The sequence below is a fragment of the Etheostoma cragini genome, chromosome 16, assembly GCF_013103735.1.
Source record: "Etheostoma cragini isolate CJK2018 chromosome 16, CSU_Ecrag_1.0, whole genome shotgun sequence".
Lineage (NCBI taxonomy): Eukaryota > Metazoa > Chordata > Actinopteri > Perciformes > Percidae > Etheostoma > Etheostoma cragini.
Window position 1 is genome coordinate 12986880 of NC_048422.1, and position 12558 is coordinate 12999437.

General features: G+C 41.5%; 1 protein-coding gene across 1 annotated transcript in view; it reads right to left on the reverse strand.

Moving 5' to 3' along the window:
- Nucleotides 1-7995, reverse strand: part of gnaz (guanine nucleotide binding protein (G protein), alpha z polypeptide) — a 30623-nt gene extending 22628 nt beyond the window's left edge. The window contains exon 1 of the mRNA XM_034895617.1: nt 7661-7995. The gene's annotated coding sequence lies outside the window, so the exon portion shown is untranslated. The remainder of the gene's footprint in view (nt 1-7660) is intronic.
- Between the last annotated feature and the right edge of the window lie 4563 nt (nt 7996-12558).

Genomic DNA, 12558 nt, shown 5'->3' on the forward strand with positions numbered 1-12558 from the left:
ACACACACACACACACACACACACACACACATACATAGACTCACAGTTTGAAAACAATACCAGCATTGTGGTTTGTAAATTAAAATCAGGGAGTAAAATTATCCCCCAGAGTCTATGAGCATAACAGTACGTAGAATGCTGTGATTGGCCAATCAGAATCGAGTTTTTAACAAAGCTGTGTATTAAAGTAAATAGTCAAACCTAGTTATAGAAAACTTCTAATTTATGTAACGTGTTTGTTCAACATTTTGTGCTATCGCTTCATGTTATCACCACCGACAGGCTGTCCTGAATGCGGCCTTCAGAGAAAGATGCCTCTATACTGTACACATGTGAGGACATTACTCAGTCATTATGGAAAACAATGATGGGCAGTGTTCTCCTGTCTATGCCCCCAAAACAATGGGCTGTTTAAAGGGTGGATATGGGATTGGGGGGGTGGGGGGGGGCAGTCCTCTCTATGCTTGATGGTTTTTTGTGATAATGCTCTGTTTAACGTTCCTGATCTCAATGGCTGTGTTCCCCCTTCTCCAATCCAGCGGGTCACACTGAGTCACAAGGCCAGCCAGTGATGACAATAGCATGTTTGTGCACAGGCTGAGCTATGGGTAGGCTGTCTGATGTGAAGGGATAAGATGGCACAAAGTGGACACTAGGGTCTTGTGTGCGTGCGTGCATGTGTGCTTGCTTGCGTGCATGTGTGCTCGCTTGCGTGCATGTGTGCTTGCTCGCGTGCATGTGTGCTTGCGTGCGTGCATGCGTGTGAGTGTGTGGTTGTGCAATGGTGTACACGCAAGTGTGGATCTTTGGACATCTATCTGTTCAAATTGTTTGCTTCTGGTGCGCACAGATGTTTTTCTGCTGTCATGGAGATAACTTTTCTCACACGATCGCATTTATTACTTATATAAAAGCAATTCAGGTTAGTGCTAAGCTGTCTGTTCTTCATTCAAACATTCCGTTACATTAATTTGGGTCATGACAGATAAGATAAACGCTTTGTGCAACAGAAGGAAATTGTGGGTAGGAAACACTTTCAGACTTCTGCAACCCTCAGACATTATCTGCAGTTGTTCCTCTGATAATAACTGATGATGATGATAACTGCAACAGGAGAAGGAGAACAAATTCATACTGCAGCACATGCAACAGTCATTAACCCCTCCCTTCAGGATTTTGCGATGTCGCGATCGCGCCAATTCAACAGGGGGGTAAGCCTCTCCTCTCTATGCGAAGCTGTCTATGGCACTACTTTGATGCTACCAAGCCATCACCTACACATTCCATTGACTGCCATTCATTTTGACGCCACTTTGACAGTGAATAACTTTACATCTGAAGCACTTAAAGACTCTATTTGTCCGTTTTATGTATAAAAGGCTCCTTTGTCTTGTATCTCCCATTATGGCTCCGTAGCAGATGTTTTTGTAAAAATTGGCTAACGATTGTGTCATAACCAAGCAACTTACTGTTGCACAATAGAGGAATCCCACGTACAGGGTAAGCTTGCAGACAATTTGGACTTACATTTGCTGTTTAGGTATAATTACTAATGTTTACTAGCATTTTAGTTAGCAATAATTAGCCTGTGCCTATAATATCCCCTTACATATACCTACGCTTTCCTTCTCTGCAAGATTCGTAATGATTGAGATTTCTTTTGGCACAGCTACCAGAACACTTACAACTTTCAGGCACGTCGCTCAAGTCACATCTACGTCTTCAAACTCAGTTGGAGGTTGCGCACTAACGCTCGGCCATCACCGAAAAGGTGCTTCTTATGTCCTTCACTGGTCTCTGTCCAGAACAATGGTATCTGTTGGTCCATTTCTTTAACTGTCTATATACAAGACGCGTGTGACTCGAATATCTCACATTCACCAACAAAATGTGCGCTGTAATAATTTTTCACTCTGAAGCAGCTGAAAGCGGCTGCTGTTTCAATCCTGTCAGTTCCCCCCGCGACTGACGCGCACACACACACACACACACACACACACACACACACACACACACATACACAGTAAAAACCGGAGATGAGACGTACAGGATGACCTTAATTGAGGAAAGCTACGCTCGTTATTGTAAGTGCAATCATAAGTTAAAGTCCAATAAGTACTTCATCAAACCGAATGAATGTGTGTCCCAGGCCAGTATAGGAAATTAACCAACAATGTAAAGATCAACAAGCTACTGACAGACATGTTCAAATTTGATTCATTCAATAAAGTGCTTATTTTTTGTCTTAAATCCACCGGCCATTTTCATTTGCAGCATCCTCAGCCTTACTGGTAAGATTACTAGGAAAACTCAGCCCTGAGTAATTTTATTGTCCTCAAAACAGGTTTCCTTTTTATTTTTAAAGAACTACACAAAAAATGCATATTTTTTTGCAACTTTCTCTGTCTGTTTTTTGTATGTTTGTTGCATTTTTACAAAAGCTTCCGCAACATCAGGCATTTTGGGCCTCAACAATCCCAAGCCGCGAAATCCTGAAGGGACTGATTAACCGACACTTTCAGCACTGTAAAATATATGCTGTAAGTGACAATGATGAATAAGAAGTAAAAGGAATCATAAAGAGGAACATATATTTATTATTGCAGTAAGGCGGTATGCCCTTGATGTGATTTTGGAAGATGTACACCTAATGATGAAATCTCCATCCAAAAAAGCCACACCTGTATTTTAATTAAATTCTGTAGCCTATAACCTTGCTATATAGCCAAGCCTCCAACAGATGCCAGCCAACACTCCCAGCAGCGTTGGACTGTATGTATTGTGTTGACAGGATGATTGTGTGAGAAAATGTCACCTGTTCAAACGGGGAAAGGCCATTACTGCACTGCATGTCAAACATTGGAAATCGGAATTGATTTCAAACCACAGCAGTGGACTGAAGGAGGCACGCCACCAGCTTCACTCCACTTTCAGGTATTTTCCTGGAAAGGCACACCTGCATGCATTCATCAAAAAAAGCTAATTGTTGTGCTATAAACTTTGATTTTTTTTTGGCTATACTCCAGAAAGCCTTAGGTTATATTGCAGAATGTACATGTAGGCATGCACACACACACTCCTTTCATTTCTTTCAGTATAGACCAACATCCCTCACCAGTGGGTAGCAAGCCATACACTCCCTCATCATCCTCCCCTCCCTCTCTTCCACCTCCTTGTTGTCATATGACCGCTGTTATGTGTGTGCAATGGAACACAAAGTTGCTCTGTTTGTCCCCTCGGCTTTGCCCTCTCAGATTTGAGTGCTGGAAGGAAGGCTCTCTCACTCGCCTCAGGAAAACAGACAGGCCTCTGTATGTGACTAGCAGCAAAGATTAGAAAGGAGGGCTAAGAGGGATGAATTGAGCTGACATTATTTCATGTTACACCCAAAGATAACTTCATCCTTACTCATTCAAATTGCCCCACCCAAAGATTTTGTTCAATTCAGCTGACAGCTTTCCTCACTGATGCCTTACTGTTAAGTCATTTATTAGTCCTCTTTACGTCAGCGCCTGTCTGAAAGAAAGGGCTGCCAACCAGTATCTCACAGCCGTGTAGAGATGACACTTTGTCCCAGTACCTGGCAAGGATTAAAGACCCAAAACAAACACAAATGCTGAGCCAGCTTAATCAGAGCAGTGCCCTGTCCGAACATACAGAGTGACAAAGCAGACCTGACCTCTATGGACAGGACACGTTATTTCCTCTATGGTTATATTATAGGATATTTATTGGATCTGTAAGATCCATTTGAATGTTACTTTTCACAAATACTAAATGAGACTTGTGGTAATTCTGGCGCTCCCTCTCCAGGAAAGAAGTGACATGTTAGATTAATCATTTTATTAAATAGGCTGCCAAGGGAACTACTGTAGGCTTGGCCCCCTTGGTACTTAACTGTAATAGAGCTGAGTTTAATTGTCCAAGTCCGCTGTGTGCATACCTGAAAGGTTACAGAGTGCTAAAAGTGCACTGGGCAGTGGCATTGGCCTCCTCAGTGAGAGAGCTACTACCTCAACAGCCTCTGTCACTTTAAAACCCAGTCTGTCCCTGCTGTCCCCTGCCATTATGTCACCCAGTGGAGTGGATGTAGGAAGTAACAAAGGAGGTGGAAGGAGGTCAACTCAGCATAGGTTTTGCCACTCTATTGCTCTCATTTTATATGCATAAAGGTTGCTTGAATGGCAGCATAGTGCATTAATAACCATTGGAACAAAGAGAACAAAAACATTAGCAGTTGATGCTGTTGGAAGATAGCCGAGAAATCCAGACGCACCCCTAGATTTTTTTGGGCCAATTGCTGGAAGCAGTATTGGTTCATACCGATCACCCGGTCTATTTCAAGCCTTCTATTTATCATGTTATATATTTATCACATATTAATTTTAATAGTCTAAACAACAATGTATATGTATTAAAGTTAACTGAAGATAACGTATTGTGAATTGTCAGCTGTTTACTTTTTATTGACAGGAAACATTCAACATTCTACTTCCTCTGTTAGAAAAACACCTTAAACAGCTTAACAAATAAGTGTTATTTCCCAAAAAATTACAAAAAAACTGTAATTGTTAATTGACACAAACTTAAAGTGTACTGAAACCTCAAGTGCAAAGAAAACCAAATCACTTTTCTTGGGATGGCAAGATAAAAAGGCATGAGGTGTAAAGTATTTTAGGCTTGTCCTAGAGACCATATAAGTAATTGTTTAGCTTTTTGTCCTACCTCAAAGTCTAAAAAATGTCCTTTCAGTCACTGCTGACATTTTTTCAGTAGTAGTAACAATTTTTCTCCCTGGTAGTGCGTCATCTGATCGGCCGATCTGATCGGCCTCTATGGAGACCACCAATCAAACTACTTAAAGCCTTAATCGGGCGATAACGATCAGTGACTGATCAATCGGAGCACCCTTAGTGTTTTGTGTATTTGGCTTAACAAAACCACTTAGTCAATATCAGAGCAACAGTATTTTTTCCAATATTAGGTATAAATATTTTGAAAAGGGGTGTGGTGACATTTTTCAGAGTGTGTTTGTTCATATAAAACCTAACAAATGTCAATTATGTAAGCATGTGATTAACCTTTATATTTTGTAATGGATCCATCGTCTATCAATTCAAAGCCAACGCCATCAGTCACTTATTAACATTTTTTGACTGGTGGCAGAAGAACTGACACTTTTGACAAAATAATTAGGGTTGAGAGTTTTTCTCACAGTGGATGTGATCTTGGTTTGTCTTCCAGTGGTCAACAAGTGATTGAGACTATAGTAGTTGGTATTTAAGGTCCCATGACATAGTGCTCTTTGGATGATTTTATATAGACGTTAGTTTTCCGCTAATGTCATAGCTGAAGTCTCTTTCCCAAAATTTAGCCTTGGTGCAGAATTACAGCCCCTAGAGCCAGTCCAACAATAACCTTTCCTTAGTATGTCCTATTTCTGAGTCTGTAGCTTTTGAGGAGGTAAAAAGGGGAAAAGTGGAGGTTGGGGATGTGGCTTTGACCAACTGCCCATTTGTCATGATGTCTCTCTCTCATGGGTGGGCCAAATTCTCTGGGCTGGCAAAGCAGAGAAAGGGGAGGTTACATTGCCCCTTATGACATCATAAGGATCAGATTCCAAATCTGCCCATCTGAGCTTTTATTTTCTCAATGGCAGAGCAGGATACCCAGGGCTCGGTTTGAACCCATCTCCATTTCTAGCCACTGGGGGACAATAGGCAGGCTGGTGGAACTCGTATTAATGTTAAAAAACCTCATGAAGTGACATTTTCATGCCATGGGACTTTTTAAGAAGAGAACAAGATAACACCTGGACAAAATCATCAAAGACACACTGAATTGTGGGAGCAAAACACATACACACCATTTTGCCTGCAAAATGTTGTTTGCATGCAAAACATGTATTGTCATGTAACCAGTTCTGACTCTGGCTGTGATATTATAGGCCAACAATTTGTTTCTCACAGTAACTGACATGGAAGCAACATTCATCTTCCCTTGAGATGGTATCATGAAGAATTTAGCATCTGCACGTTTTGGTAACCACCCTAAATCACAACTCAGGCCCTTTTATAGAAAGCAATAATGCACCGATTGCTCCGACAACACTACATCAGTTTGCTGCGCTTTAAAACATCTATACTTGAAAAACACATGGATGTTAATTCATTTGATTTATCAATAATGGTCATGTGATATCAGAAATAAATAATACGTGATGCATCTTAGCTAATGGTGAGTTACACATCCTGAAAAAATTTAGTTTGCTGCAAAAACAAATTATCTGAATTCCAATCTGTCAGCAGTATACTATGACAGCAATCAATATTCCTTTCCAGTTTTGCGTTTTATCACAAACCTAAATCAGGCAACAATACACAGGTTTAGCAAAAGTATCAACTGAAAATTCCTGATCCATTTTGGTATCAGTAGTGCCAAAGAGATAAAGGCATGGTGTAATTTATCCTCCGTCTTTGCGTTGGATTCACAGATGTCTTCAGGCCTCGATGTGAGCTGCTGCTGTAACTATCACAGACACATCCAGCATTCCAGTGTCACATGCTCAGAACAGCGCTGTCTTTCTACCACCATAAAATTATCACGGTCTTCCCCCCATCTTTCATCCAATCTGTTCCAAATCTTCTCTTTCCGTCTTGCTCGCTTTTGCTCTCTGCTGCATCAACCTCCGCCCCTCTGCCCCATCTGCCTCACTAATGTTAAACCCCCCCAGCCCCTCGACCCCTCCCTGCACTGGATCTCTCTCTCTCTCAAGCATGTAACATAAACACACATATAGTATATACGAATACATATGTTCTCCTGATGATGCTGCACAACAAATTCCAACCCCCATTGAAAACAAAAAATGTGACAAATCATACTGTTTTGCCTGCTGGGTGACGAACATGCTCTGCTCTCTCCCTCTTTTCCCCTTGCACTCTTTCACAAGATTTACTTTCATAAACAGACACAGACAGACACCGATTAACCAATAAATCCATGCGCAAGATTATTAATGAATGCCGATGTAAATTTCTCTCGTAGAACAGCAGACGGAAGGCTGCACGAGCAAATCCTACAACGTTCCCCTGCCGCTGTCAGGCCACAATTTGCTTGCTTATTCCAGTGCCCACGAGTTTTGCGGGATTTGTACACCACCCACTGCAAAAATTTTCATTCAATGCCTGCTAAAGCCAGTTGTAAGTACTTATCTTGTGCTTTTACTCTTTCATTTGCCGTTTTTCGATTTCATAGCTTATGGCCTGGACAGAGCACAGACACATACAGACACACCGTTGTTGCATCCTTCACTTGTCCTACATACAGTAATTACATCAACTTAGCATTGCGTTCAGATAAAAGCATTCTATAAGGATCGAGGGTGCTCTGGGGAGATGATGAGTCAAATTGCAAGCGTATGATAGCAGCGTCCGTTGGCACAGAGTTAGCAGGGTGGAGGAGGGGATTGGACAGGCTGCCTGCCTTGGTGCCATCTCTGCACATCACCTTCCCCATTTTACTAAGAAAACACATTTTGTCCGACACAGAATGGCTTCAGTGAAATGGCATCTTGCCCCTTCTCTGGGTCCAAACAACACCAGCCTTGCCGGGATTACAGAAGAAAGCTTTGTGTCTGTTTAAGAATAGTCAGTCTTACCGTGTTCACAAGCGAGCATCCATTTACAAAGGATACTGCAGACAAGCCCTTGCAGGGAGAGAAAGGCTCTGTGCAATCCACCTTTAGTCCTGCTGCTTCATCTTCATATCTTTGTCATATTCACAGGGTCACACACACACAGACTCACTCATGTACATCTCTCTCTTGCTCTCTCTCTCGCGCTCTCTCTCAGTCTCTCACTCTCTCTCTCTCTCTCTCTTTCAACGCCCCTCTTTCTGTCTTATTAACGTCTGTGTTCTATATCCTCTCTTGTTTGCTCCAAGGCAGTTGAGACACTGCAGCGATGGGGGTGGAGGGCGTGTATATATGTGTGCGTGTGTTTGAGTGTGTCAGAGAAAGAGAGGCAGAGAGAGGGAGTGGAGGACAGAAATGAAGGGAGGAGTCAGCAGGGATAGAGAGAATGGGGGGAAATGGTCAGGATTAAATCATGAGAGTAACAGAGAGAGAGAAAAAAAACAGGCTGTGATGGGACTGCTACATCATCCAGTGTATCTTTATTTCATGCGTTAATGATAAAATATATACGATATTGGCCATTATGGAAATGAGCCCTACCTGCTAGATTGGAGGTTATACAATGAGTAGATCTGTTTCTTAAAGTATTATATGCTTGCTGACTGTCTAGCAGCAGGATCGGTTGTGATTTCATTGATGACTGAAAAAACATACAAGATAGGGAGAGAGGGAGGAGGAGGGCACTGGAGGGGAGAGGAAGGGAGGGGATGGGAGCAATGACGACAAAGGAATGGGAGGGGGATTGGACAATGGTGTAATGCGCTGTTTCCGTGCCAACTGTTTCTGTGACAGTGGGACCACTTCCTTTATTGCTATTGGCTATAACCAAGAATTGATAGATATTCGGACAAATGAGGCAGCCTGCCATGGGGTGTGAATGTAAGGGTGTTTTATTTCTCTTGCACTTCTCTGGGAACAACCCAAACAATAACATGCTTTGCCTTACTACAGCTTCAGAGAATACATGCATAAACACATGGAAACCTACTGATTGCACTGCTGGAGCATGATGTGAATTATCGCTTTGTCATTATGGATGCCACCAGTGTGTAAAAAGACTCCTCTTTTCCTCCTGATACACACATACACACACAGACTGTACAACAGGAAAAAAAGCTCCAGATCAGGTTACTGAGGGTGTGTAGTGCAATGTAATTGCCTGGACACCAACCTTGGTATCATGAACGGTGAGATTACTAATTCTTTAGAGGCCAGAGTAAGCGCACATCTGGTGGTGGTGAACAACTTTGCCTCTCCCTGACCTTTCATCTAGCCCTTTTAATCCAATCTGGCAGGCAGGTGGTGTATTGTCCCCATTCTTTCTCCTTGTCACGTTCCCCCTTACTATAATCATTAATTACCTTAAGCAGATGCTCAATCTCAACATACAGTCTCTTTATCTTTAGCAGCCATTTAAGACTGCAGAAATGTACATTTTCTCGGTTTTGCTGGTAGTGCAGGTTAAACTGTCTGAACTTCTCGAAAATGGGAAACAACAAACAAAGAAAAACTTCCAACCCTAGTGCACATAATGTTAAGTCAGGTGCATGAAACTGACACAAAACCACCCGAAAACCCACATTGGGAAGTTCCCTGTCTGTATCAATCACATGTAAACACATCTGACAGTCAACAGGACACTATTTCTTTTACTCATAGCACGCAAAGAAAGTGCATGCTTGGAGAAGACAAGTCACGTACAATAGCCTTGGCTCTGAAACTCGGTGGTTTCCTCTGAAACTAGGTTGTTTCCTCTGAAACTAGGTTCAAATGGCTGTTGTTTCACCTTCAGATGTCAAACATGTAACAATCTAACTGACAACATGGGGAGCGCAGGATCACACAGGACATAGAGGTGCAATAGAAGCATAACACATTTTGTGATCTCCTTGAATATAAAATGTATCAATCTCTGTCCCGAATGAAAAGATCTATTAGACTGAGGGAAATACAAAGCAACAATCGGTCCTGATGGTTACAGGCCATGATAATATACCATTTAACAACCACTTTACCTCACTTTGGTAGCTAGCTTAAAGGCTTTTATTTTGCTCTCCTATTACTTTAAGATGCTCTATTACTTTAGATGCTTTTGTCCACTGAAGAGAACTTTTATAATAATCAAAGATCTCCCTTTTGACAATAGAATGACTTAACATGACTAGAGTATTTTTAATAACTAGCCTCACAATTAAGACTCTAATGGTAACCTATCCAGCAACATTAACCCTGTAGAATAATTACTGGGATGTGACTTTGATTCTGATATTAATGATAAAGGTTCTCAGTCTTTGCTTCAGTTAGAGTGCTCATATTATGCTAATTTTCAGGTTTGTATTAAGAGGTTGTACCAGAATAGGTTAATGTAGTTGAATTTTTAAAAAGCACTACAATTTTCTTGTACTGCACATTGCTGCAGCTCCTCTTTTCCCCCTGTGTGTTGAGCTATCTGTTTTAGCTACGGAGTGAGGCATCTCACTTCTGTTACATCTTTGTTGGGAGTCGCACATGCGCAGGACCCAAGTAAGCACTACGAGCTAGTCAGTTGCAGAGTATGAGGGCGGGCCCCGCTTGCAGCTAGGCGAGCATTATAACGTGTGTTACGAAGTGACGAGCGTTTGTCACAGAAGTAAAGGCTGGACTACAACAGAGCTGTTGGGAGTAGTTTGTGAAGAGTGTTTTCTGTTGGAAAGGGTAAGTCCCTTTGGGGTGGACTTTGGGCTTTTTAACTTTGTAAACCTATAACGTGCACAAAAAAGATATATAACACAATAAAGGAAAGGGGAAAAGCCAACAAGCATAATATCAGACATATCAGAATTAACACTGGATGAGCTGCAGCACAGCCTGGTCCTCTGGTTGGGAACAGAAGCTGCACTGTCTTTTAAAACAATATCCAAAAGTCGAATTCAACAGAAAAAGGCTTCTTTTTTTTTTTTTAAATGTTCTTTTGATTGTACTTTTTGTTCTACTTATTAGTGAACTGGTTTTTTTTTTTTTTAGATCTGTTCACTGACTGTATTCTGTCTTTAGTTTCTTAAGATGTTCTCTGCCAGGGTCCTATGACCCAACTGTCTCCTTCAACATGTTTCCATCCCTTTCACTCTCCATAACCATCACTATCCATTCTTTGTCTCTCCCAGATTGTCTATGTGCCTCTCCCAGCTTCCTGTCTCCCTAATCCTTAATCCTGTGGAAATCGGTCAGGCAGAATGAGCCAGCTTTGATCAAGCTCTCATATCAGGCGTGCTAACAGTGTCAGCACACCCGGATCCCACAGAACCCTAGAGCCCAGGGGGAGAGCTTCAAACAGGCGTTCACCCCTGACTCTGCTTGAGAGGAAGGGGAAAGGGAGGCTGCATAGTTCCTGTCTCAACTGCCAGCTACAGATTCTGTCACCAGCTTCTCTCTTTTCAATTCAGGAAACATCGCGATCTATCACTATTTATCTGTGATGGCACCTTTTGCTTTCGGATTTGGCTTTTTACGCATGAGCAATACTTGCTGTGGGAAAAGAGATCAGCAGCCAGTGTAATGCCATTTGAGGATCAGTGCACAGCACAGAGATGTGAACATCACTTTTGCTTTTGTCAGCAGTGTCCTTGATAGTAATCATGGAATCTGTGTCACTGGTGTTTAAGTATTGTGTTCCAGGGCCAGGGATGATACATGCCTAAGTGGGAGGCATGTCACAAAACATCCGGTGATCTTGTGGCACAAATGCATCATGCAGGAGAATTCTTTAAAGGTCAACTTGAAAGGAAGCAAACTACAGAATTGTGCCAAAGCGTTTTGTGCTTGTGCCCACATTTTAATCCAAACATCCTACCCTGAAGATATGTTTTGAATTATCACTGCAACACAATAACTGAAACACACCTGCTGCTTTCACTTCAAGTAAGTGTTTAAAGACAGCAACCTATGTAAAAACATGTATGTACTGACATGTATTTAACACTGCAAATATCAGACTAACCAATTAGTTTATTTCCGCATTCTGCAAACGTTGCACACAACTGTTTCATAGATGGTGCAGATATTCTTAGTGGAAAGGTCATCCTATATTGTTAGATTAGGATCATGTTCAAGAGTAACTCAGAGCCTACGACCTTCCAGAACTAACAGAAATGGTATATAATGTTTTTTGCTACTCAACCACATGACCGTAAGGTTTGAGCTCTCTGCAGAGCTAAGACAATTAGTCTTCCCATTGAGGTAGTTCAGATTTTACTTTAAAACAGATGAAGAAATGAAGTATTCAGCAGTGCCAGTCCGTGTACACAATGTTCAACATCGTACATGTGTAATGCGCTCCACTCCTCAACTGAAGACGATAGAGCAAACTATGTGTGTGATAATATGTGTTCATAAATATAAATAAATAAATGTACATTTTGCAAACAATACCTGCATCAAATTAACTGATGTGGTACCTGCATTAAATACAGCACCAATCAGTGGTTCATAGGAAATGGGAATATGGCCAAAAAAAGAGCAGAAATACCCGGAAAAAAACTTGTAGAATGTTAATAGTCTTTTTCTTGTACAACTCTCTGCCTTTGCAGAACTTTGCCCTTCCGTGTCTGTAGTCCACCTTTCTCTAAGGGAAGGCTGACATCTAGTGGCCAAACTACTGTACTACAGTGTGAAGAAGGAACACTTTGTATTCGGTGGCTTTTTTTGTTTGTTTTAAGCACATAAATGTAAGAATTAAGACAATGAAAGAAATGTAAGAAATCCCCATCCATTCAATCTCAAACTGAGGCATTTCGATGCAAGTGCAACGGAAACTAAATTGAATTTGAAAGTGAAAGACCCAGTAATTTGAGTCAAATGTAGTTTCCAAATTGTTTTTATATATA